This window comes from Miscanthus floridulus, chromosome 8, assembly GCF_019320115.1.
Source record: "Miscanthus floridulus cultivar M001 chromosome 8, ASM1932011v1, whole genome shotgun sequence".
NCBI lineage: Eukaryota > Viridiplantae > Streptophyta > Magnoliopsida > Poales > Poaceae > Miscanthus > Miscanthus floridulus.
The window spans coordinates 168,170,403-168,193,399 of record NC_089587.1 but is presented as its reverse complement, the minus strand read 5'-3'; the positions used below and the strand labels follow the sequence as shown (position 1 = coordinate 168,193,399).

At 43.9% G+C, this 22,997-nt stretch overlaps 1 pseudogene; it reads right to left on the bottom strand.

Annotated features, from left to right (window-relative positions):
• Positions 1-13,504: 13,504 nt before the first annotated feature.
• Positions 13,505-16,722, bottom strand: LOC136473946 (3-isopropylmalate dehydrogenase 2, chloroplastic-like; annotated as a pseudogene).
• Between the last annotated feature and the right edge of the window lie 6,275 nt (positions 16,723-22,997).

Below are 22,997 nucleotides of genomic sequence, written 5' to 3'. Positions count from 1 at the left end.
TACCCCTTCACTGGGTACTGATCGAGGAGACCGGACGCTCCGGTTCTACTGATCGGACGCAGGGCTTAGTGTCTGGTCGCCCGATGGCAGCCACGTGTCATCCTGTGTTCAATAGGACTCGTCTGATCTCAACGGTTGATAGTTGACTGAACACTCCAGCACAAGTGACCGAATGCTGAACCCCTAGCGTCCGGTCGTTTACAGTAAGGTTCCAAAACCAGTTTTCTTCGACCAGACTCGTTCGGTGGCACTTGATTGGACTCAGCCAGCGTCCGGTCAGTCACCCTAATTACTGTGTAGCTACGTCACCTCTGACCAGACACTGTCTTCTAGCGTCCGATCAGTCAGAGGCCCAGCGTCTGGTCACATGACCGACGCTAGTGTATCACTGCCACGCCTGACCGGACGCGTCGGTCCCCCTGAGACCAACGTCTGGTCAGTTGTAAAACAGCAAGACTGACCCTCTATCATCTCTATCTCCTTCACCCTTGCTCAAATGTGCCAGCCACCAAGTGTATCACCTTGTGCACATGTGTTAGAATATTTTCACAAATATTTTCAAGGGTGTTAGCACTCCACTAGATCATAAATGCATATGCAATGAATTAGAGCATCTAGTGGCACTTTGATAACCGTATTTTGATACGAGCTTCACTCCTCTTAATAGTACGGCTATCTATCCTAAATGTGATCACACTCATTAAGTGTCTTGATCACTAAAACAAAATGGCTCCTACATTTTATACCTTTGTCTTGAGCCTTTTGTTTTTCTCTTTCTTCTTTTCCAGGTTCAAGCCTTTGATCATAACCATGCCATCACCATTGTCATGATCATCGTCATTGCTTCATCACTTGGAGTAGTGCTACCTATCTCATGATCACTTTGATAAACTAGGTTAGCACTTAAGGTTTCATCAATTATCCAAAACCAAACTAGAGTTTTCAATCTCCCCATTTTTGGTAGTTGATGACAACCCTTATACAAAGATATGAAATAAGATTCAATTGAGTTTATGTTGCTTGCCCAAGCATATTTACCATGTGTAAAGGATATGGACAAGTTTCATGAACTCCATATGGTAGCAATTGCTCCCCCTACATATGTACTAAGAGTTTGGATTGTAGCTTTGCACATATGCTTAGATAGGAAATATAGGAGACAATTTTTACCAAATGATGCTAAGGTATAAGAGATGGACCTTTGAAGCATGATACCAATCGGAGTGCGCCATTATACCATCCTTAGCACCATTAGTAACTAGACATACATAAAAACTAGAATACCCCATGAGATCAATATTACAAGTAAGGGTCTAGTTTCCGTATGATGAACAGAAGTCTAGTTACTTTAGCTAGATACCACTTGATAGCTAGATACCACTTGTAAATACTTGGAAATGAAATCATTAGATATCCTATGCATGCTAGTCTTTCATTTTATCATTCAAACCTATAACCAGCATACACCACACAAGCATGGATATTGAAATTTAAAACTTGTGCCATGCAAGCAAAACATATGAGATGCACATTCAAATGCACCATACAAGTTCATAAGCTTGCTCCCCCTATTTGTGTGCTCAAGATTTTATAATTATAACTGATCCCCTTCCTTTGTCATATCTTATCTCTCTACACTATTTCTCCCCCTATCACTTATCTTTGTTTCTCTCCCCCTTTGTCATCAATGACCACAAAGGCTTAAAGTATAGATAGGTTGGGGTGAAACCATGTGAAATGAGGATCATTTTTCAATTTGGTTCAATCTAGATTACTTGCAAAAGATATTTAACTCGGTTTGATCCAAGGACAAGCTTCTTCACACCTCCAAATAAGGGTTATCTTGTACCATGTTGAGTTAAACACTTATAGCTCATTTTATAGATCAAACACTAGGTTTATAAGCCCACAAACATGTCATATGCTACCACTAGATCATTTCAAGCATACAAGCAATAGTGGTACCATACAAGCATCAAATTCATTTGATTTTCAAGAATGAACCTATTCAAATGTGAAATATGTCTAGATGCACTAATCATGTCCTTAGCAAGGATGAATGTCATGCCAATCAATTTATACCTTGTATTGCTCGAAGGAGAGGCATGTCATATAAATTTGGGGGTGCATCAATCACATATTGGAGAAGTCAAGTATGTTCAATTCATTCCTTAGCTTGCAAAATCTCTTTTCATCAAGTGGCTTGGTGAATATGTCGGTAAGTTGATCTTTAGTTCCCACACTCTCTATGCAAATGTCCCCTTTTTGTTGGTGATCTCTTATAAAGTGATGATGGACATCTATATGCTTTGTTCTTGTGTATTGAACCAGGTTGTTTGTGAGTTTAATGGCACTCTCATTGTCACATAGTAATGGCACTTGCTTGATCCTAATTCCAAAATCACTTAAAGTAGCCTTCATCCAAAGTAATTGAGCACAACAACTACCAGCCGAAATGTACTCTGCTTCGGTGGTTGAAAGTGATACACTATTTTGCTTCTTTGATAACCAAGATACAAGTGATCTTCCCAATAGTTGACATGTACCCGATGTGCTTTTTCTCTCAACCTTGCATCCCGCATAATCGGAGTCCGAATATCCAATCAACTCAAATCTCGCTCCTTTGGGATACCATAATCCAACATGTTGTGTATGCTTCAAGTATCTCAATATCCTCTTAGTTGCCTTCAAATGACTTTCTCTTGGTGAGGCTTAAAATCTAGCACACATGCATACACTAAACATCACATCCGGCCTTAATGCGGTCACATAGAGTAGGCTTCCAATCATAGACCAATACATCTTTTGATCCACCATGTTGCCACTTGCATCACTATCCAAGCTTCCACTTGTCCCCATTGGTGTACTAATAGCTTTACTATCATCCATTCTAAACTTCTTGAGCATGTCCTTGATATACTTGCCTTGACTCACAAATGTGCCATTCTTCATTTGCTTGATTTGAAGACCAAGGAAGTAGCTAAGTTCTCCAATCATGGACATCTCAAATTCACTTGCCATCATCTTGCCAAACTCCTCACAAAAATCTTGATTTGTTGACCTAAATATGATATCATCAACATAGATTTGTATTACAAACAAGTCATTTCCAAGCTTCTTGGTGAAGAGAGTGGTGTCAACCTTTCCCATCTTGAATCCCCTAGAGAGTAGGAAATCCCTCAACCTCTCATACCATGCTCTTGGTGCTTGTTTCAATCCATACAAAGCCTTTCTTAACTTGTAAACATGGTTGGGTTTCCTTTCATCTTCAAAACTGGGAGGTTGCTCAACATACACTAGCTCATTGATGTACCCATTGAGAAATACACTCTTCACATCCATTTGGTACAACTTGATGTTGTGGGCACAAGCATAGGCTAACAAGATCCTAATTGCTTCCAATCTTGCAACCGGGGCATATGTTTCTCCAAAATCAAGACCTTCAACTTGAGTGTAACCTTGAGCCACTAATCTTGCTTTGTTCCTTATTACTATCCCATCTTGATCTTGCTTGTTCTAAAAGACCCACTTGGTTCCAATCACATTATGATCCTTTGGCCTCTCAACTAACTCCTATACTTGGTTTCTTATGAAGTTGTTTAGCTCTTCATGCATAGCATTGACCTAATCAACATCCTTCAAAGCTTCATCTATCTTCTTAGGTTCAATGGATGACACAAATGAGAAGTGCTCACAAAATGAAGCCAATCTTGATCTAGTTTGCACACCTCTTGAAATATCACCAATAATAGTGTCCAATGGATGATCTCTTGCAACATTGATTGGTTGAAGCACTTGCACTTGATTGTTTGCATTTGATTGATACCATGCACTAGCCATTTATTGATCTTGCACATTGCCATCACTAGTGCTTGCTTGGATTTGATCATGAGAACCACTAGCTTGCACATTTGAGTTAGAGAGCACTTGATTCTTGTCATCTTCAACATCAATCACCTCTCTAGGCCTTATATCACCAATGTCCATGTTCTTCATTGCATTGACCAATTGAGTGCCTCTTACACCATCTAGATTCTCATCTTCCTCTTGGGAACCATTTGTTTCATCAAACTCCACATCATGAACCTCCTCAAGAGTACCACTAGCCAAATTCCAAACTATATAAGCCTTGCTAGTAGTGGAGTAACCAAGCAAGAAACCTTCATCACATTTCTTTTCAAACTTACTCAATCTAGTGCCTTTCTTCAATATGTAGCATTTACAACCAAATACCCGAAAGTATGCTATGTTTGGCTTTCTTCCATTCAATAGCTCATAAGGTGTCTTCTCCATCATGGGGTGACAATAGAGTCGGTTGCTATAGTAACAAGCCGTGTTGATTGCTTTGGCCCAAAATGAATGACTCACATTGTACTCACTCAACATTGATCTTGCCATGTCAATCAAGGTTCTATTCTTCCTTTCAACTAAGCCATTTGATTGAGGAGTATACTTGGCTGAGAATTGATGTCTAATTCCAAATTCATCGCATAATTCATCAATTCTTGTGTTCTTGAACTCACTACCATTGTCACTTCTTACTTTCTTGATGGTTGTTTCAAACTCATTGTGAATGCCTTTGACAAAAGATTTGAATGTTGCAAACACATCACTCTTGTCAACAAAAAAGAAGACCCATGTGTATCTAGTGAAATCATCCACAATCACAAATCCATATTTGTTTCCACCAATGCTTGTGTATGTGGTTGGTCCAAACAAGTCCATGTGCATTAACTCAAATGCCTTAGATGTGCTCATCATGCTCTTCTTAGGATGTGTGTTACCAACTTGCTTTCTGGCTTGACATGCACTACATAGCTTATCCTTCTCAAATGTGACATCTTTTAAGCCTCTAACTAAGTCATGCTTAATCAACTTGTTCAATTGTTTTATTCCAACATGACCAAGCCTTCTATGCCATAACCAACCCATGCTAGACTTAGTGATCAAACATGTTGTAAATTGAGCTTCTCTAGCATTGAAATCAACTAAGTATAGATTCTCATATCTAAATCCTTTGAATATCAAGTTAGAGCCATCTACACTTATGATCTCTACATCATCCACACCAAATTTGCACTTGAAACCAAGATCACACAATTGAGCTACCGACAATAGGTTGAAGTTCAAGCTCTCTACTAGTAGCACATTGGAAATGCTCAAGTCATTGGATATTGCAATCTTACCAAGCCCTTTGACCTTGCCTTTGCCATTGTCACCAAATGTGATACTATCAATCCCATTGCTCTTGTTTTCATTGATTGAATTGAACATTCTTGGATCACCGGTCATGTGTTGAGTACACCCACTATCAAGCACCCATTGCCTTCCTCTAGCTTTATAATTGACCTACAAAAGAAGATCAATTCTTTTTTAGGTACCCAAACTTGCTTGGGTCCTTGAAGGTTAGTTACCAAGGTCTTTGGTACCTAAATGACCTTCTTCTTTGGGCCCACAATTGGTGTACCAATGAACTTAGCATTCACACCGTTGGCACCCTTATAAAGCATGTAACAAGAATCAAACTTGATTGAGGATACATTAGGTAGCTTGTTCTTGTTAGTTTGCAATTTTGCTCTATATGCCCAACTTGCTTGCATCTATTACAAAACCGACCATTGCCCTTTACAAAGCTAGCTTTGGGAGTGACAAAGGCCGCCTTGCCTTTCTTGGGGTATAGCCTAATCCCTCTTTGTTGAGAGAGAACCTTTGGCTACCCAAACACTTTAGCAAGCGGGCTTCTCCACCATAGGCATTGCCTAAGGCATGAGTGAGCTCATTCACCTCTTTCTTGAGGGTCTTATTTTCCACCATTAGTGAGGTTTCACAAGTGAGACCATCACTCAAAGGTGAAGTAGAAGTGGTAGTGCTACAAGACGTGCTAGTGGGAGCAACAAAAATAGATTCATCAATAAGATCACATGTTAGTCCCACATCACATGATATGATCACTTGCTCCTTCTTGGCTTCCTCCACTTTGCATTGCTCAATGAGAGAGGAGTGAGCCTTTTCAAGCTTAGAGTGAGCCTTGCCAAGCTTCTCATGGGCTTCCATTAGCCTCTCACGAGTAGCATTGAGCTCATCAAAGGATTGCTCAAGAAGTTTTACTTTCTTGTGCAATTCTTTGCACTCCTTTCTCTTTATCTCATTGCAAGCGTGCACTTGCTCACACATGTCCAAGAGCTCCTCCTTGGTGTACTCTTCATCTTCATCATCATCATTTTCATTCCTACAAGAGTCACTTTCACATTCATCATCATCACTCTCATCATATTTTACCTTGGAAGGCTTTGCCATGAGGCATGTCCATGGAGTGTCGAAGATGGAGAGCTTCTTGTTGATGGTGATACTTGCTAGTGCTCTCTTGATGGATTTCTTGTCATCATCACTAGAGCTATCACCATCCAAGGAACCATCGCTATCCCAAGTGACTACATAGCCTCCACCTTTCTTCTTCTTTTGAAAGGTCATTCTCTTCTCCTTCTTCTCCTTCTTTTCATTTTTATCTTTCTTGTGCTTCTTCTTCTCATCTTCATCATTATCACTATTGTAGGGACAATTTGCTATAACATGATCGGGGCTCTTGCAATTGTAGCATCTTCTCACATACTCTTTGCTCTTTGTGTGATCTCTTCTCTTTCTTGCACCATAGCCCTTCTTCTTCATGAATTTACCCATCTTGCGCACAAATAGGGCCATGGCTTCATCATCAATGTCACTAAGATCATCATCATCACTTGATTCTTTCTTGGACTTGCCCTTGTTCTTGGATGATGATGAGCTAACCTTGAATGCTATACTCTTCTTCTTCTTGTCCTCTTCTTCCTTCTTCTCATCCTTGTCATCCCCCTCCCTTTCCACATGGTATGTCTCTTGTGTCATGACATCACCTAGTACTTGGTTGGGGGTAACCTCCTTCAATCCTCCTCTTATGATGAGCAATCTCAACATCTCAAATCTTGGAGGTAGGCACATCAAGAACCGATGAGAGACATCATCGTCCTTGATCTTCTCTCCCAATGCCTTCAAATCATTGACAATCACTTGCAAATGATGGAACATCTCTAGAATGCTCTCATCATCCTTCATCTTGAAACTTGTCAACTTGTCCTTGAGGATATACAATTTGGCACTCTTCACCACTGGTGTGCCCTCATATGTTTCTTCCAATCTTTTCCACACCTCATTTGCTCTTTCACAATCCTTGATTTGCTCAAACACCTTGGAATCAATGGCATTGTATATGGTGTTGAGAGCCATTGTATTGCATTGCTTGTTGATCTTATCTTGGTTGGTGGGATCATCAGGATCGATGATAGCATAGTCATTCTCGGTCACTTCCCATACTTGATCATTGATTGAACCAAGATACATCCTTATTTTTCTCTTCCAATAATCATAGCATGTGCCATCAAAGAATGGTGGTTTGCCCCCCACATGGTTGAACACAACTTGAGCCATAATTTGACACTGAGGTTGTTAAGCCTTCAATCAAACGGTGACCATGGCTCCGATACCACTTGAAAGGTTCTAATATGGCTAGAGGGGGGTGAATAGCCTATTTAAAATTCTACAAATCAACTAGAGCAATTTGATTAGTATGACAAATAGCGAAATGCAAACTTGCTCTAGCTCTACAAGGATTGCAAGCCACCTATCCAACAATTCTAGTTGTAATGATTACTAGACACACAACTTGGTATGGAACTACTCACTAAGAGCTCTCAAACTTACTACACTAAAGAGCTCCACTAGATGAACTTAAATAACAAATCAAGCTCTCAAATCTAATTACACTAAAGAGCTTGCCACAACTAGTTTGCAAGAATATAAAAGGGTGAGTAGGGTGATTATACTGCCATGTAGAGGGATGAACCAATCATAAGATGAAGATGAAATCAATCACCGAGAGAGTGCCAAATGGCAAAAGACAACTGATTTTCTCCTGAGGTTCACGTGCTTGCCAACATGCTACATCCCCGTTGTATCGACCAACACTTGGTGGTTCGGCGGCTAAGAGGTGTTGCACAAACCTCGTCCACACGATTGGACACCACAAGAACCTACACACAAGTGAGGTAACTCAATGACATGAGCAATCCACTAGAGTTACCTTTCAGCGCTCCACCGGGGAAGGTACAAATCCCCTCACAATCATCGGAGATGGCCACGAACTATCACCAACTCATGCCAATCCTCCACCGCTGCACTAAGCCATCTAGGTGGTGGCAACCACCAAGAGCAACAAGCAAAATCCGTAGCAAAACATGAATACCAAGTGCCTCTAGATGCAATCACTCAAGCAATGCACTTGGATTCTCTCCCAATCTCACAAAGATGATGGGTCAATGATGGAGATGAGTGGGAGGGCTTTGGCTAAGCTCACAAGGTTGTTATATCAATGAAAATGTGCAAGAGAGTGAGCTTGAGCCAGTCATGGGGCTTAAATAGAAGCCCCCACGAAATAGAGTCATTGTACCCCATTCACTAGGTACTGATCGGGGAGACCGGACGCTCTGGTTCTACTGACCGGACATTGGGCTCAGCGTTCGGTCACCTGATGGCAGCCACGTATCATCCTTCATTCAACAGGAGTCATCTGATCTCAATGGTTGATTGTTGACCAGACGCTCTAGCACAAGTGACCGGACGCTGAACCCCCAGCGTACGGTCGTTTACAGTAAGGTTCCAAAACCAGTTTTCTTCGACCGGACTCATCTGGTGGCACTTGACCGGACTCAGCCAGTGTCCAGTCAGTCACCCTGATTACTGTGCAGCTACATCACCTCTGACTGGACACTGCCTTCCAGCGTTTGGTCAGTCAGAGGCCCAACATCTAGTCACATGACCGACACTAGTGTATCACTGCCACGCCTGATCGGACGCGTCGGTCCCCCTGAGACCAGCGTCCGGTCAGTTGTAAAACAGCAAGACTAACCCTCTATCATCTCTATCTCCTTCACCCTTGCTCAAATGTGCCAGCCACCAAGTGTATCACCTTGTGCACATGTGTTAGAATATTTTCACAAATATTTTCAAGGGTGTTAGCACTCCACTAGATCCTAAATGCATATGCAATGAATTAGAGCATCTAGTGGCACTTTGATAACCGTATTTTGATATGAGCTTCACTCCTCTTAATAGTATGGCTATCTATCCTAAATGTGATCACACTCATTAAGTGTCTTGATCACTAAAACAAAATGGCTCCTACATTTTATACCTTTACCTTGAGCCCTTTGTTTTTCTCTTTCTTCTTTTCCAGGTTCAAGCCTTTGATCATAACCATGCCATCACCATTGTCATGATCATCATCATTGCTTCATCACTTGGAGTAGTGCTACCTATCTCATGATCACTTTGATAAACTAGGTTAGCACTTAAGGTTTCATCAATTATCCAAAACTAAACTAGAGCTTTCAAATGGAAAGATTACAATATCGATGGACAGCGACGAAAGACACTACTAACTATGGGTACGTCATCCCAAGGCAACTAATCTACTTTGGACCACGCATCTTCATTCCTAGCCTCGGTGGATTCTTCTACCGCCCTGGCTATGGATCTACCTCCTCTCTTGATAATGGCTGAGTGAGAGAAATCAAGGGTTCTACTTCTAACACTTCTGAGGGTGGAGGTGCTGGCGGTACTGCAACACCGGTTCTTCTTTTTTTCTGGTGGGTGGATAGGGATCCCCTCCACGATCAAGGGATCCTACTGTTCAACAGACAGTGTCCTCCCTTGGCCCTGGTGACAAGGTAGGCCTCTCCCAACTGATAGGTATGTCGATCTTTAGCCTCCTTCAGAGCTTCCAACATGGCAGTCTCCCAACTCTCAGCGGTTGCTGCACTAGCATGCGCTTTGGCAAGCTGCACCTAGAGCATCCTGGAGAAGATCTCGGCTTCCTCGGCCCACCGAAGGCACTTCCTCAGCTCCGAGGCTTGCCGGTCATACTACTCATCCAGAGCAAGTAGGTACATGGTCAAGTGCACCGTGGTAGGACTATCTTCTTGCACATCCCGCCCTTGCAAAGCCTCCATGTGAGCCCTCCATGCCCATCGATTCTTTTCCAAAGGTGGAAAGAACCTCATGGGGGTACGGGCAATGGGCTCTTCATAGATCTGGCAAAGGTAACACAAGGCTTTGCGAGCCACAACCTGGTAGGTGTCGACAAAGCAAAACCTGGTTGCGGTCACATTCTAGGCTTCAGTGACGTCGGGGAACTCTTCACTCTTTCCAATGTAGACAGTAACTTCACACCGCTCAGTGCCATGCTTTTCATAGTCATGGCCCTCATACTTGGGACAATCTTTGACTCCAAGCTTTTGTAGGGTGGCATACAGGATCTTGGGAAAACCCTCAGTGTTCAGACAGTAACTACTAACCAAGGCTCCTGCCATCACTGGCGATGGTTGTAAGGAAGGATTGAGCGAAAAGCTAGCTCAAAAGGAAAAGCTAAGCGAGCTAAAGTGCATAGAGTGGTGGTACCAATGGCTAAGCCAGACCCTGCTTATAAAGGCAGAGCGGTCAGTAGTCCTAGCGCGGTCCACCAAGGTTCCAGCACAAGATCACTATAAATGAATCGACTAAATTTTTGTGCGTTCGAGGCGAGCGATGTCCGAGGCCATTATTGGCTAATACGGCTGCATGACAAGGTTTCGACAAGAGCATAGAAAAGAGTACGGGGATATGCGGGTCACGGTAGGCATGAACCACAGGCGACGCGAAGCACAAAGCCACAGTTTAGCATTAACTCTAGAACAGGAACGAGTCAGTCGTGCACCATACGACACACGTGACACCTATGGATGGAGTATCTGCAAGCAATACGTGCACTACAATGGACAAACATGATCTATCAAAATACTATCGAATGACTTTTATTTACCAAAACAAAAGTTGTATTTTCATCTATTAAACTTGCGCTCCAAATTTTATTCAATTACTAAGTACAAGTTATATTTTATTTTGTTTATAAAAATTGCTTCCTTGCCAATGTTTAGAACTACTTATTCTACTCTTCACGTTATGTTTTTTTTCATTAACACATATAGGCATTTATATAACTAACTCACTATATTAATAGATCTATCTCTCTGGTCATAATCTCAGTGCTTAGTGAGCTCGTAACACCAGAGGTGTTACACCTTCACTCCTGACACAAGGGTACTTCTATTATTTATTTGACACATTACATTAGCTTTGTTCTAAGTCAAATATTATGATCCTTTACCATCATTAAATATTTTTTTATTTCACAATTTATAAATTATATATTATGAAATCATTTCTCATAGTGAATTTAAAAATATATTGCCTCCGCTGTATAATAATAAAATTAATTTCTAGAGTCACCAAATAAATAGTGGCATGAATCTATATAATTTTGATGGAGATCAATGGTTTAAAATATACAAATGTTTGACTAACAAAGCTAGGGGTGCATATACATACAGCTATTATTGGGTACTCTCGACCATATCCAACATCTTTAGAAAAAATTTAGCACGTATACATATATATATGGTATTTTAGAGCAAAATTCTTTTTTATCCTAAAAAGACTAGACGTAAGATTCTACACTGGTGCCATCGTACTCATCAAAATAGCCCAAAACCACCTGAATTATAACTGCTCCCGTAGATTGCTTCTTAAATCTGAACTCCTTTCGTGCTGCCATTGCTCGCAATGCAGTTTGCACTACAAGAACAGAAGCATAGTGGAGCTTGTAGGATCTTCTTGCCTGATGCCTACGTTGGTTTTTCTGAACTTTGATGGCAGCTGCTTCCCTTCTCTGGGTTGTCCTCTAGATCATCAGTAGTAACATCCAAATTGGTGCTATAGATCTCGTATAACCTACAAAGCCAAGCTGGGAACCGAAGCCCCTCTGATGTGGGAATAAATATACTCATTAATGCATGTCTAACTTCTTTTCTGGTCCTATGCTCAGCATTGCTTAGGGTATCATGGGACTGCCAGAGGCCACCAAGGTGCAGATGCAAGTATGGTAGCCGTATTAATGGCGACCAACCTCAACCACCGACTACCTCGGTAGCAACGTGCACACAACCCAAGCCGTCTTTTAGATGCATGGATGCATGTGTAAGTACAAATGTTCCTGCATGGTCGGTGAATTGTTTTTATCTGATGGTAAAGAGGATAGGTATTAAATGTGCCCACCTGCCTGACTTGTTTTTTATCTGATGGTAGCATGGATGTGAGGCATTAAATGTGTTCACCTGCTTTCGACGCACCCTGCATAGGTGAAGATATCTAGTGCTTTCATATTTATTGAGTGAATTTCTAGATAGCTTAGGAAGGCACCCGTGCATGCATGGAAATTGACTACCTAGTATCTATTGATAGTAAATTCATTAATGTAAAGGGAGAAGACACATGTGATGTAAATTCCTCCTGTCATAGTAACTTTTTTTTATGTAAAGGACACGTGAAAGCATAGTGATGTAAAGCCCCCTACCATAGTAACTTGTTGCATACAAAGTACACCTACAGTTTATATTGTCCTTGCATGTATGGTTATTCAATTTTTCATCTACTTCATTGAATGCGTCCACTTACTTCATCCATCCACTGCCGAATGCATGGAGGAAGACTGATTGTGACACGCTTCATTTGAGTCATGAAATTTCTATCTAACGCACAACTAAATAGAACATATAGTGAGAGGCTCGCCGTCGGCCTGTGGCTGCTGCGCAATGGCGTGGATGGTGGGCACGGGGAGCCGATCAGGGTGTACAAGAACCTGCGGGTGTGCGGGGACCGCCATGAGTTCTTCAAGGGGCTATCGGCCGTCGTGAGGAGGGTGCTGGTAGTCAGAGACGCCAACAGGTTCCATAGGTTTGAACATGGCGCGTGCTCCTGCAAGGACTACTGGTGACGTTGCCTGCCCTGCCTGAATCACCTCTTCCAGACTGCCAGTCCAGCAATTGTATCAGCTTCATTAGATGATGTAGAATTTTCCCCCTGGTTGGTGTTTACTTCAGTTTGCTCTGCCCTGCTGCTGTTGTTGTCACTTTGGTGTAGTCATCAAGAATTTTGGTTATGTGTATCAAACAGCATAACAGATAATGAGCTCCAACAAGATTATTGGTCCACTTTTCAGATAATCTATGACATGGCCTAATGAGGTCAGTCATGTCTAATGATCAGTATATGTACGGGTATCCCATACAAATCGAAGGCAAGCATAGCCACAAAGATATTTAGTTTGAAACAAAACTCCATCTTTTATTCAACTGGCATAAACTATCCCATTTTATTGAACGAACATATGCTTATCCTTCCTTATACAAAATTAAATTACAGGGAGACCAACAAACAACAGAAATGAAAAGTGGCTATCGGTTTTGCCACTAAAGTTCCAATTCAACAGTAACAATAAACCAGACGCAATGCTCCCTTCCACCAGGCTCAACTTCTAATAAAATGTAAATTCCTTCAACTATCTCATCCTATAGGGTTATAAATTAAGTACCAGCATGCATCAGTTTAAAGCAGCCACTTCCTTTAGTGACTCTGCTGTCTTCAAGACTTCTTCCCCCATTTGCTTGCATCCAACCAATGTCTGCCAATTGAGAACATAAGCCTCTCAGAATGAGATCAACCAAAATTATTCATGCCTTTGCAAACTAGCTCTCACTTTATTCCACAGAGACACGAAAGAGTTAATATGCCTGAAGCACTATGAACCCAAAACAAAACACTATTGCACAACCTGAATGATTTGTTTAATGCGGATCTTCATACCTTCTCTAGGTGAGGACCAAGTACTTGACATGAAACATTTACAATATAAAGCTAACAAGTTCTCCATTTTTTATAGAGAAGGTAGGAATAAAACTTCATTAAAATAACTAAGCAATGCAAAAGCATAAAGGTTGGATTCATTCCACCAAAATTCATAGGATGAACTTATGATGGATCGTCTCAACTAAGGATGAGGTGATTCCTCAAACCAAACACCCCCATAATTCATTGATAAAATGGTTCTGCAAGAAATATATCTTACTGTTCTAGGAGAATAGATGTCCCCAGTTCAGAACCCATGGTTCAGTGTTTCTATAACTGCAGCTTCAATTCTCTTCACATCATTTTCTTCTCCTAGGCCATATCGCAATAGCATCATTGCACTAAAAATTGTAGCTGGCCTTGTCCTGCACTCAACACATAACAGGAGGGGAAGCAAATTTCAGACAAACATAATTTAAACCCATCTAGTGTCAGATAATTTTTCAAAATAGAAGTCATCTCAACCTGTCCAGCAATATCAGGGGCAGAACCATGAATAGGTTAAAAAAGACCAGGTCCCTACATAGAAACAGAATAGCACTTTCAGCTACATTTTAAAAAATTTAGCAGAATATAATGGCATCTATAAACAACTGAGAGAACTTCAAAGCATTGGAGGGATTCAATTACCGATTCACCAACACTGGCAGATGGAAGCATTCCAATGCTTCCCGTAATCATTGATGCTTCGTCAGATAATAAGTCACCAAATATATTGTCTGTGAGAATTGTGTCAAACTACGACAATAAAGGAAATTAAGATCAACGCATCTTCTTCATGCTTAGCCAGGGTTCAATGAATTAAGTCAAGATAAAAGGGGAAATAAGAGAAGCAAACCTGCTTAGGATTCCTAACAAGCTGCATAGCAGCATTATCAACATACATGTGTGAGAGCTCAATGTCAGGGAATTCAGAAGCTAGTGCAGTCACCCTTTTCCTCCAAAGCATGGAAGCCTACAATATTATTGCAGCAAAAGGGTTGTATGAACTATGTGCAAGAAGAAAGGGTCCACAACCATATACATTTAACCTTTCAAGGGTTTTCTAGTGTCAGCATAATGCTAAAAAATATTTGCATATCAATAACTGTAAATAAAGTCTAAAAATAGGAACACTAATTCTTTATATTTTGTAACCAAATGATGGAATTTCAATTCAAAGACAGGGTCAAGTAACATTTCACACAGAATATCACTTCAAAACAAGTTTTGATATACATTTAAGACAAGTATAAAAAATAGCACCTCCAGCACATTTGCTTTGTCAACCGAGCATAGTTTCCCTCCTCTCTTGCGAGCAACTTCAAATGCAACACATGCAATACGATCAATCTGGGGATGAAACACAAAATTTCACAATCATCAAGGACCAAAAATTTGCAAATGAATGCATTCTTAATTTGAATAATATCAAATAAAGAGTTCTGGATACAAGTATAGATATTCTCCTACGAACCACATCCTGCATTACTAACTGGTTCTGATTAAGGCTTGGATGGCAGATCGGATGGCATCTCAAATAATATTTTTTTTGGTCAAGGGAGAGATGGTAGAATAGCTAATGGGGGGGGGGCGGAGTCACCTCAGAAGCTGAATAAACTTCTGTGTTGAACCCAATATCCCCCCCATCATTTGTTCCAAAACCCCTAGGTTTGCCAAAGTAGATGCCTGGCACGTGAAATTACGAATTACTCTTTGCTGCCACGAGTTCCATTAGGATGAACAATCAAATATTATATTGGTCTTGAAACAAAAACCACAGTCCATGTTTTATCATAATTTAGTTAGAATTACCTCTAGTTAGCTCTCTGAGAACCATGATGTCAACACCTTCAGCTACCTCTTTCTTTAGAGTCAATGCGTCTTCCAACTACGAAGATCATGAGGTCAAAGAAAAAAATGTAGCTATAACAAGGACAGTCAAGTAACATTAGCTAGAAATATAGTTGTTTCAATTAAAACTTGCATCGTAGTGCAGTTTCATAATTGCAACCATGAACAATTAAACAAATGGCCTCAGAATATCCATCGTGGTTTCATGCTTGCATGACCTTATTTTTTCTCTGTACAATTAAGAAGTACCTACATGTTACCATTCATTGAACGCATTCAGAGTCAATCAGATGGAATTCAACTCAAACTGATAAGGTAACTATGTAACCTAGCTGTGAGTCCCAGAGCATAGTAGTGCTTATAGAATTTGTACTAAAACTAAGAGCTGATGTGCTCATACCTGTGGCAACACTACAGCTGGTCACAGATTGGCAAAAACTGTGAGTTCGGCATGGAGCTACAGCAGCTTGATCTTAGGCTTGTGGTGCTTCTCATTGTTATCCCACTTATAGCTACAACCATGAAATGTCATCTAAGTACTCATAGCGTAGAGGCGGGAGAGCAATTCCAACTGAAGCGATGCAATTCGCTACAGTGCCAATACTGTGGGCTCTGTGTCTACTCCTGAAATGACAATAACAAATCCGCTCACCCTCCAATTGCGCCAAGGAGGACGGCGTCAGAACCCTTGGCTGCGTCGAGCGTCTCATTGGTGAGTGGCATGCCAATGGCGTCTAGCGCCGAGCCACCCACTAGCTTCTCCTAGAACCAGAGTTCGATGCCTGTGGTGGACGGAAGGAAGCAAATAAGGGGGTCATGATTCTGGTAGCTGCTAGCACCTCAGAGTTTTAGGGAGCTAAGGCAAGCATTGGAGGGTGACGAGGGGGTTTACCTTCGAGGGCACTGGCGAGGGAGAACACGGCCTTGGCGATGGCGACCACCTCTAGGCCGATGCCATCCCTAGGGAGGAGCATGATGTTGTAGCTCCTAGCCACCGCGGAGCACTGGAAGCTCACCACTGATGTGTCGGTGGGAGATGGCTAGGGTTTTGAGCGGCGTGGCTTGCAGAGCCACCGCCATTACTGCCACTTGCTTGCTTGGCTTCACATTGCTTAGGCTCTCTATGCCGAACATGATGTGGCAGATGGTGCGGAACCCAAACCGGCGTAGCGTGTCCTATAGGTTGACGGCCCCGTCATCCCTCGCGGTGGTGTCATCTTGGAGCGGTAGGAAGAGGTGGTGTAGGTGCACGTCGAGGACGCCGTCAGTGAACCGGTGGAGCGAGCGGGACAAGAAGGCGTGCGACACTAGCTTCTGCTAGGGGGTGCGGGCAGTGGGCCATCGTTGTTGCTGGCCGCTTGGTTGGAGGAGGCCCGCGACGCCGAAGACGGAGGAGGAAGATGACGGGCAAGAGGAAGACGAGCACATAGGCAAGGTGGATGGCTTCCATTATTGTTGCACGGAGGTCGCATTCATCTAGAACTGCTGCTCGCTGCATGCCGCAGCAGCAACGCCGCCTCCGCCTCCGCGTGGGAGCCCGCCACTACTGAGGCCATGATGCTAGGACGCCATGCCGCCACGCCACGTGCTCGGCCATGCCGCTGCACCACCACACCCGCTGCGCGCTACCCCCTCACCGCCGCGCCACCTCCGCGTGGGGCACGCCCTAGGTGAGGACGCACACCGGCAGCGTGAGCGAGGCCTCGCCCGTGCTGGGGGCCTCCTGTGCCGATGGCTGCTACGTCAGACCCGCCTGCCCATGCCACAGCTCCTGCACCACTACTGAGTGAGGGAGAGTGAGGGAGGGAGTAGAGGAGCAAGCAGCTGCTGCCGCCTACCATTTACACGAGAGAGGGAGAAACATGATAAGTGTGAAGTCTGTCAAATAGTGTGCATGCTCCCAGTTCATTGAATGCATGCCAAGAATTCATTGAATGGATGGTGCCGACCACCCATGCTTTCTAGGCCCTAGCACGTGTATTCACATGCATGCCAATCACCGTACTAATTAGACACCAGCCATGCATGCCGAGAATCCATCGTCCCCCGCTATGTGTCACCGTCCATTTGCGTGCCACATACGATCACTAGGGAAGTCCTACTTCATTGAATGTATCCACTTGCTTCATCTATCCTCTACCGAATGCATGGAGAAAGACCGGTTGTGACACGCTTCATCTGAGCCTTGAAATTTCTATCTAACGCACCAAATAAACAGAATGTACGTGGACACCTTGGGAGGCCACCGATTCGGTGTGCCTTCGTATCTTTAATACTTTAGTGTCAATGTGTTTGGCAGCACACTTGACGTGTGGTCTTAGAAGTTAACTTACTTTAAATGGTTGTTGTTGTTGCCTACCATTGTTAAATCCGGGTACAAATTCACTTAACCTCCTTTTGCCTATTCCTTAAGCCTCATGACAAGCTATACTATGGTATGCATCACTGATGACACCATAACTCTTTCTTTAGAGTTTTTTCACAATAATACTCCAACTACAAATGTTAGCAACTGCTGTAGATTTTACTACACATCTCTCCAAGACTTAACTTTTGTACCCTCAACTATTTGAGAGTTCTTATTCTTTCTTACTCAGCATGAGGCCTATGATACTTTGCAAAAATGCAAGACATTCTCAACTCAATTCCAGTGATCTATATCTGAGCTGGACTTCTACCAAAATATCCTGGATACATAAACTACGTTAGGGTAAGTTCCTACTTGTACTTGTACACACATCAAGCTTCCAATAGCTGAAGCATATGGAACCATATTCTTTTGATCGATCTCATATCGGTTCCTGGAACACTTAAAGTTCCCAAAACTATTACCCTTGACTATAGGAGCAGGCGTAGGTTTATTCGTATGCATACTTTACCTCTTTAGAAATTTTTCTAAGTATGCATTTGCAATAGTCCTAATACCCCATTTTCTTCTATCTTGGTGAATTTTGATTCCTAGAACCAATGACGCTTCACCAAGATCATTTACATTGAAACTTGAGAACAAAACTTCTTATTCTCCAATGATAGATTTACATCACTACTAGTGAGTAGAATGTTATCTATTCACAGGATGTGGAAAAAGAATTTTCCATTCTTGAACTTCACATAAACGCTATTGTCCTTCTCATTTTTCTTAAAACCCAAACTTTCTCATTGTTTCATCAACTTCAAATACTATTATCTAGAGACTTACTTTTAACCCATAAATGGATTTCCACAGGTGGCATCCTATATGTTCTTTTCTTCCATGACAAAACCTTTTGGGTTGTGCCATGTAATCATTTTCATATAAATCCTCGTTGAGGAATGCCGTCTTTACATCCATCTGATATAACTCTAAATCATAATGTGTCATTAAACACCATTATGATTCTAAAAGAATCCTAACATAAGACTAGAGAGAAAACTCTCATTATAATCTTTTCATTCTTTTGCTTAAAGCATAATGAGCACAAGTCATGCTTTATATCTTTCTACATTCTTTTTGGAGTCACATTTTTTCTTGTAGACCCATTAACAGCCTACTGTTTTGGTTTCATTAGGAATTACTTTTAAGTCCCAAACATCGTTGGTACTCATCAAATTCATTTTAACTTTCATAGCTTCTTACCATTTAAACGAGTAAATGCTTCTTATGGCTTCTTCAAATGAGGTGGGATCACCCTCCATTTGAATTTCTTTACTAACATAGACTTCATAGTCATTGGAAAAATTGGTTTACTAATTCTTTGAGACCTTCTAGGGCCTCAGCTACTGGCACTTTCATATGAGGCTATTGTTGTAACAACCCAGATTTTTCTAGAAACCAAAAATACGAGCTTTCAAAAAATTTCTTGCAATTGAGTGAAACATGTAATTGCTAGGTCAAACACGGGTCTAACTCGCTAACAAGACGTTGCATACATGTAGATGGTTTGTAGGTGATTGCCAGAGTTTTCGAGTTGTCCTGTGTTTGAGTCTCGTTTTTGTTGGAGAGCACAAGTCCATAGCAAATCCTTTTGACTCCTTTCGGAATCTCTCATGAATCCTTCTATCTCTCTCCCTCTCAATTCCTCTCTATAGTTTTGAACCCCTTGACCTAATTTATATAGTCAACCAACTATCTTTATCAAATCAATGCACGTGAGTTGTCAACCCTTGGCATGGACCCTAGAGCCTTAAGTGACCCCTAGAGGACCACACTAGGAGGAATACATGTTGGCAACACATGTATTCCAATGTAAGAAACCCATGGCATAGAGTAGGATAGAAATAAGAAATAGAAAAGGAAAAGAAGACAGAGGAAAAGAAAAGGGGCATCTGGCCCGAGTAACCGAACCGGCCCAGCTAGCTCAACTGAGCCTCGCCTACCCTTTCACGCACGTAGCCCACGAAGCCGACCCAGCATCGCCGCCCACACGTGCATAGCCGCTGACAAGCCAACCCCGCTTGTCAGCTATCATGCACTGCACGCCGCCGCAACAGGACAAGCTAACAAACGGGCCCCCTCTATCAGCCGCCTAGTACAATGGCGTCTTCTTCCCCTCGCTAATGCATCCTCCCCGTGCGACCAGAGGCTGACCAGCGTGGCAGGCACAGGCCCAGGGTCACGCAAATCACATGACCTTGTTCCCCTTGCGCCACGCTTACGCTACCGCACGAGAGCCATCGGATGCGCCGCACGTATCACCACCGCCCGATCGCCGTCCGCCATTAGAGCCCTTGGAGCTCGGCTATAAAAGCCAACGTCCATGAGCCCTAACCCTCAGCCTATTTGCCACCGCCACTGGTGGCATAGCACCACATAGCGTCAAGCCGAGAGAGAGAGAGGAGGGAGAAGCAAGGTAGAGAAGGAAGCCGCTGCGGGGAGGACCTCGCCGAGACCCAGGAGCGCCGCCCCGATCAGCTACAGCAACGTAGCTACTCGGCACGGCACTACATCACCTCGTCATGGCCTCGCCTCACCACCGCACCACCATCCTACCGCCATGAACCCTGCGGTGAGCCATCTTGCTGAGGCCACCTCCCTAGCCAAATGGAACGTGCACCGCCATGATTGAAACCTTGCTGAAGCTTCGAGCTCCGGCCTAGCCCAACTGGTTAGCTAGGGAGACCGCCATGGCCACACTTGCCGAGACCCAAGACGCGCCGCTGCCAATTAGCCAAAAGGAGGACCCTAGCCATGATGTTGTACATAGAAGTAGGAGCGCACATGCACGGACACGCTCACCATGGCTGAGAGCACAACCATGGCAAAACCACTGTGTCTTCAATGTCGCGGTAAAGGCAATGTTGACACTCGACTGGTTCCGCCATGACGAGAGACACACCGTGCTCACCTGAGCCAAAGAAGAAGCCCACCGGAGCCCTGTGTTGCCGCACCACACCTCGTTGGAGCACCACCGCCTTTGTTTTGCCCCCACCACCGTGGCTAGAGCCACTGGGAGCACTAGGAGCTCTGTCAACACGCCCACCATGTTCATAGAAGCACCGGGGAGCTCACACGCTCCTCCAACTGGGCTCTCGCTACCACTGCAGCCCTATCCATGCACACCGACAAACCCACACCGCCGTTCACCATGGCCAGAGCCCTAGGAAGCCCTAGCCATCGCCCTGACCCCACCATTGCACTCACCGAGGCTTGGGGAAGCTATCGCCTACCCTAATCAGATGCTAGTACTGCCCGAGAGGCTCGCCGGTGACCTCACCACTGGCGGGAGCCCCGTCGAGGAAGAATAGGGGATTTTCCCCCTCGCCGACCATGACCTCGTCGACCACGTCCCGAGTAGCTCTGCCGAGCACTGACCATGACCTCGTCAACCACGTCCTGAGTAGCTCTGCCGAGCACCGACCATGACCTCATCAACCACATCCCGAGTAGCTCCGCCGAGCACCGACCACAACCTCGTCAACCACATCTCGAGTAGCTCCACCGAGCACCGACCATGACCTCACTGACCATGTCCCGAGCAGCTCCACTGAGCTCCGACCACGACCACGTCGTGCATGTGAACCAAACCCTAGGAAGGAGTAAGTGGACCAAGTCCATCATAGACCGGCTCTGCGGTCTATGGACCAACGTAGGCGGGTTCACCATGAACCGTGCCTCACCTGCACCCGTGTATCATGGCCCATTAGTGGCCTAGTAAGACAACATGGCCGCACCAGCGCACGCCATGTGGCGGGCCAAGCCTGGCCCAAATCTAGGCCCGACCAGCCTAGTCGAGGCCCGGCCTGTATTGGCCATTGACTGGTCAACGTTGACCATTGACCAGGGCCACATGTCAGTGACACCGCCAGTAGGACCCCACCTGTCAGTACCAGAACCGAGACAATGATGTCATGCTGACATCATGCTGGCGTCAGCATGCTGCGTGGACCAGTCATAGTGTGACACGTGTCAGCCTAGGATTAATTCAGCCTTATCCATTTTTAGAGATGATCTAACTTCAGAAATTCATAGAAAATCCATACGACCTCAGAAAAATAGGAAACTAGTTCCCACATTTTTCTAAAATCAAGCTCTATGCCATGGACATGTTCTTGCCTACCCAATTTACGCCGCACAATACGAGACCGAGACCTGCCTCTCCTTTAGACCAGCAGGAAGGCCCCACCGTCTTGCCAGACGCTTTCTTCACTAACCCTTGCTGTGCTTGACGGCAGTAGGCACATCTTAGCCAGTCACTGCCATGCCCGGCTAGCTAAAGCCAGCCTTTGGCCAACCATAGCCACTTGTAGCCAGCCGCAGCTAGCCACAGTAGGTCGTAGCTGGCCTCAGCTGGCCAGAAGAAGCCACCACCCTTCGGGACAGGTTACAACCGCCCCTGGCCATCCACATCTTTGCCGCGAAGTCAAATCCTAGTCGAACGCCATTTCCCGACACCGATGAAAGCCCCTTCCTGCTCATTCTTATACTCGTTCGTACACTTACAATACGTGATCTTGATCTATTTATATCTATCTGCGCCATGCCCTTGTGCAGGTCTACCCATTCCCCCCAGCTATGGAATGTGCTACTCCGTAGTCATGTTGAGTTGTTGCATCTTTCGGTCATGTTTGGTTATCGTGGTGTTGTTGCCTGTGTGCCGAGCTTTTGAGCCGGCTGAGGGATCATACCTCGTTCGGACGCTATGATTGTGGGATCCGTCTTGCCATGGCTGTGATGCCGAGTGTAACTCGACCCCTCGCTCTTTAGTTGACTTCATAATACTATGAGTGTTAACTCCTACCTTTGGCCCTAGGACATGGTCGTGATGGATTCGATATCGATATCGATGCGGATATCACCTGCTCATAATCGAGCCTTTCGCGACCTAGCCTGTGGGAGATGACCTGGGAGATAACAATTGTGGAACGATGGATGCCAA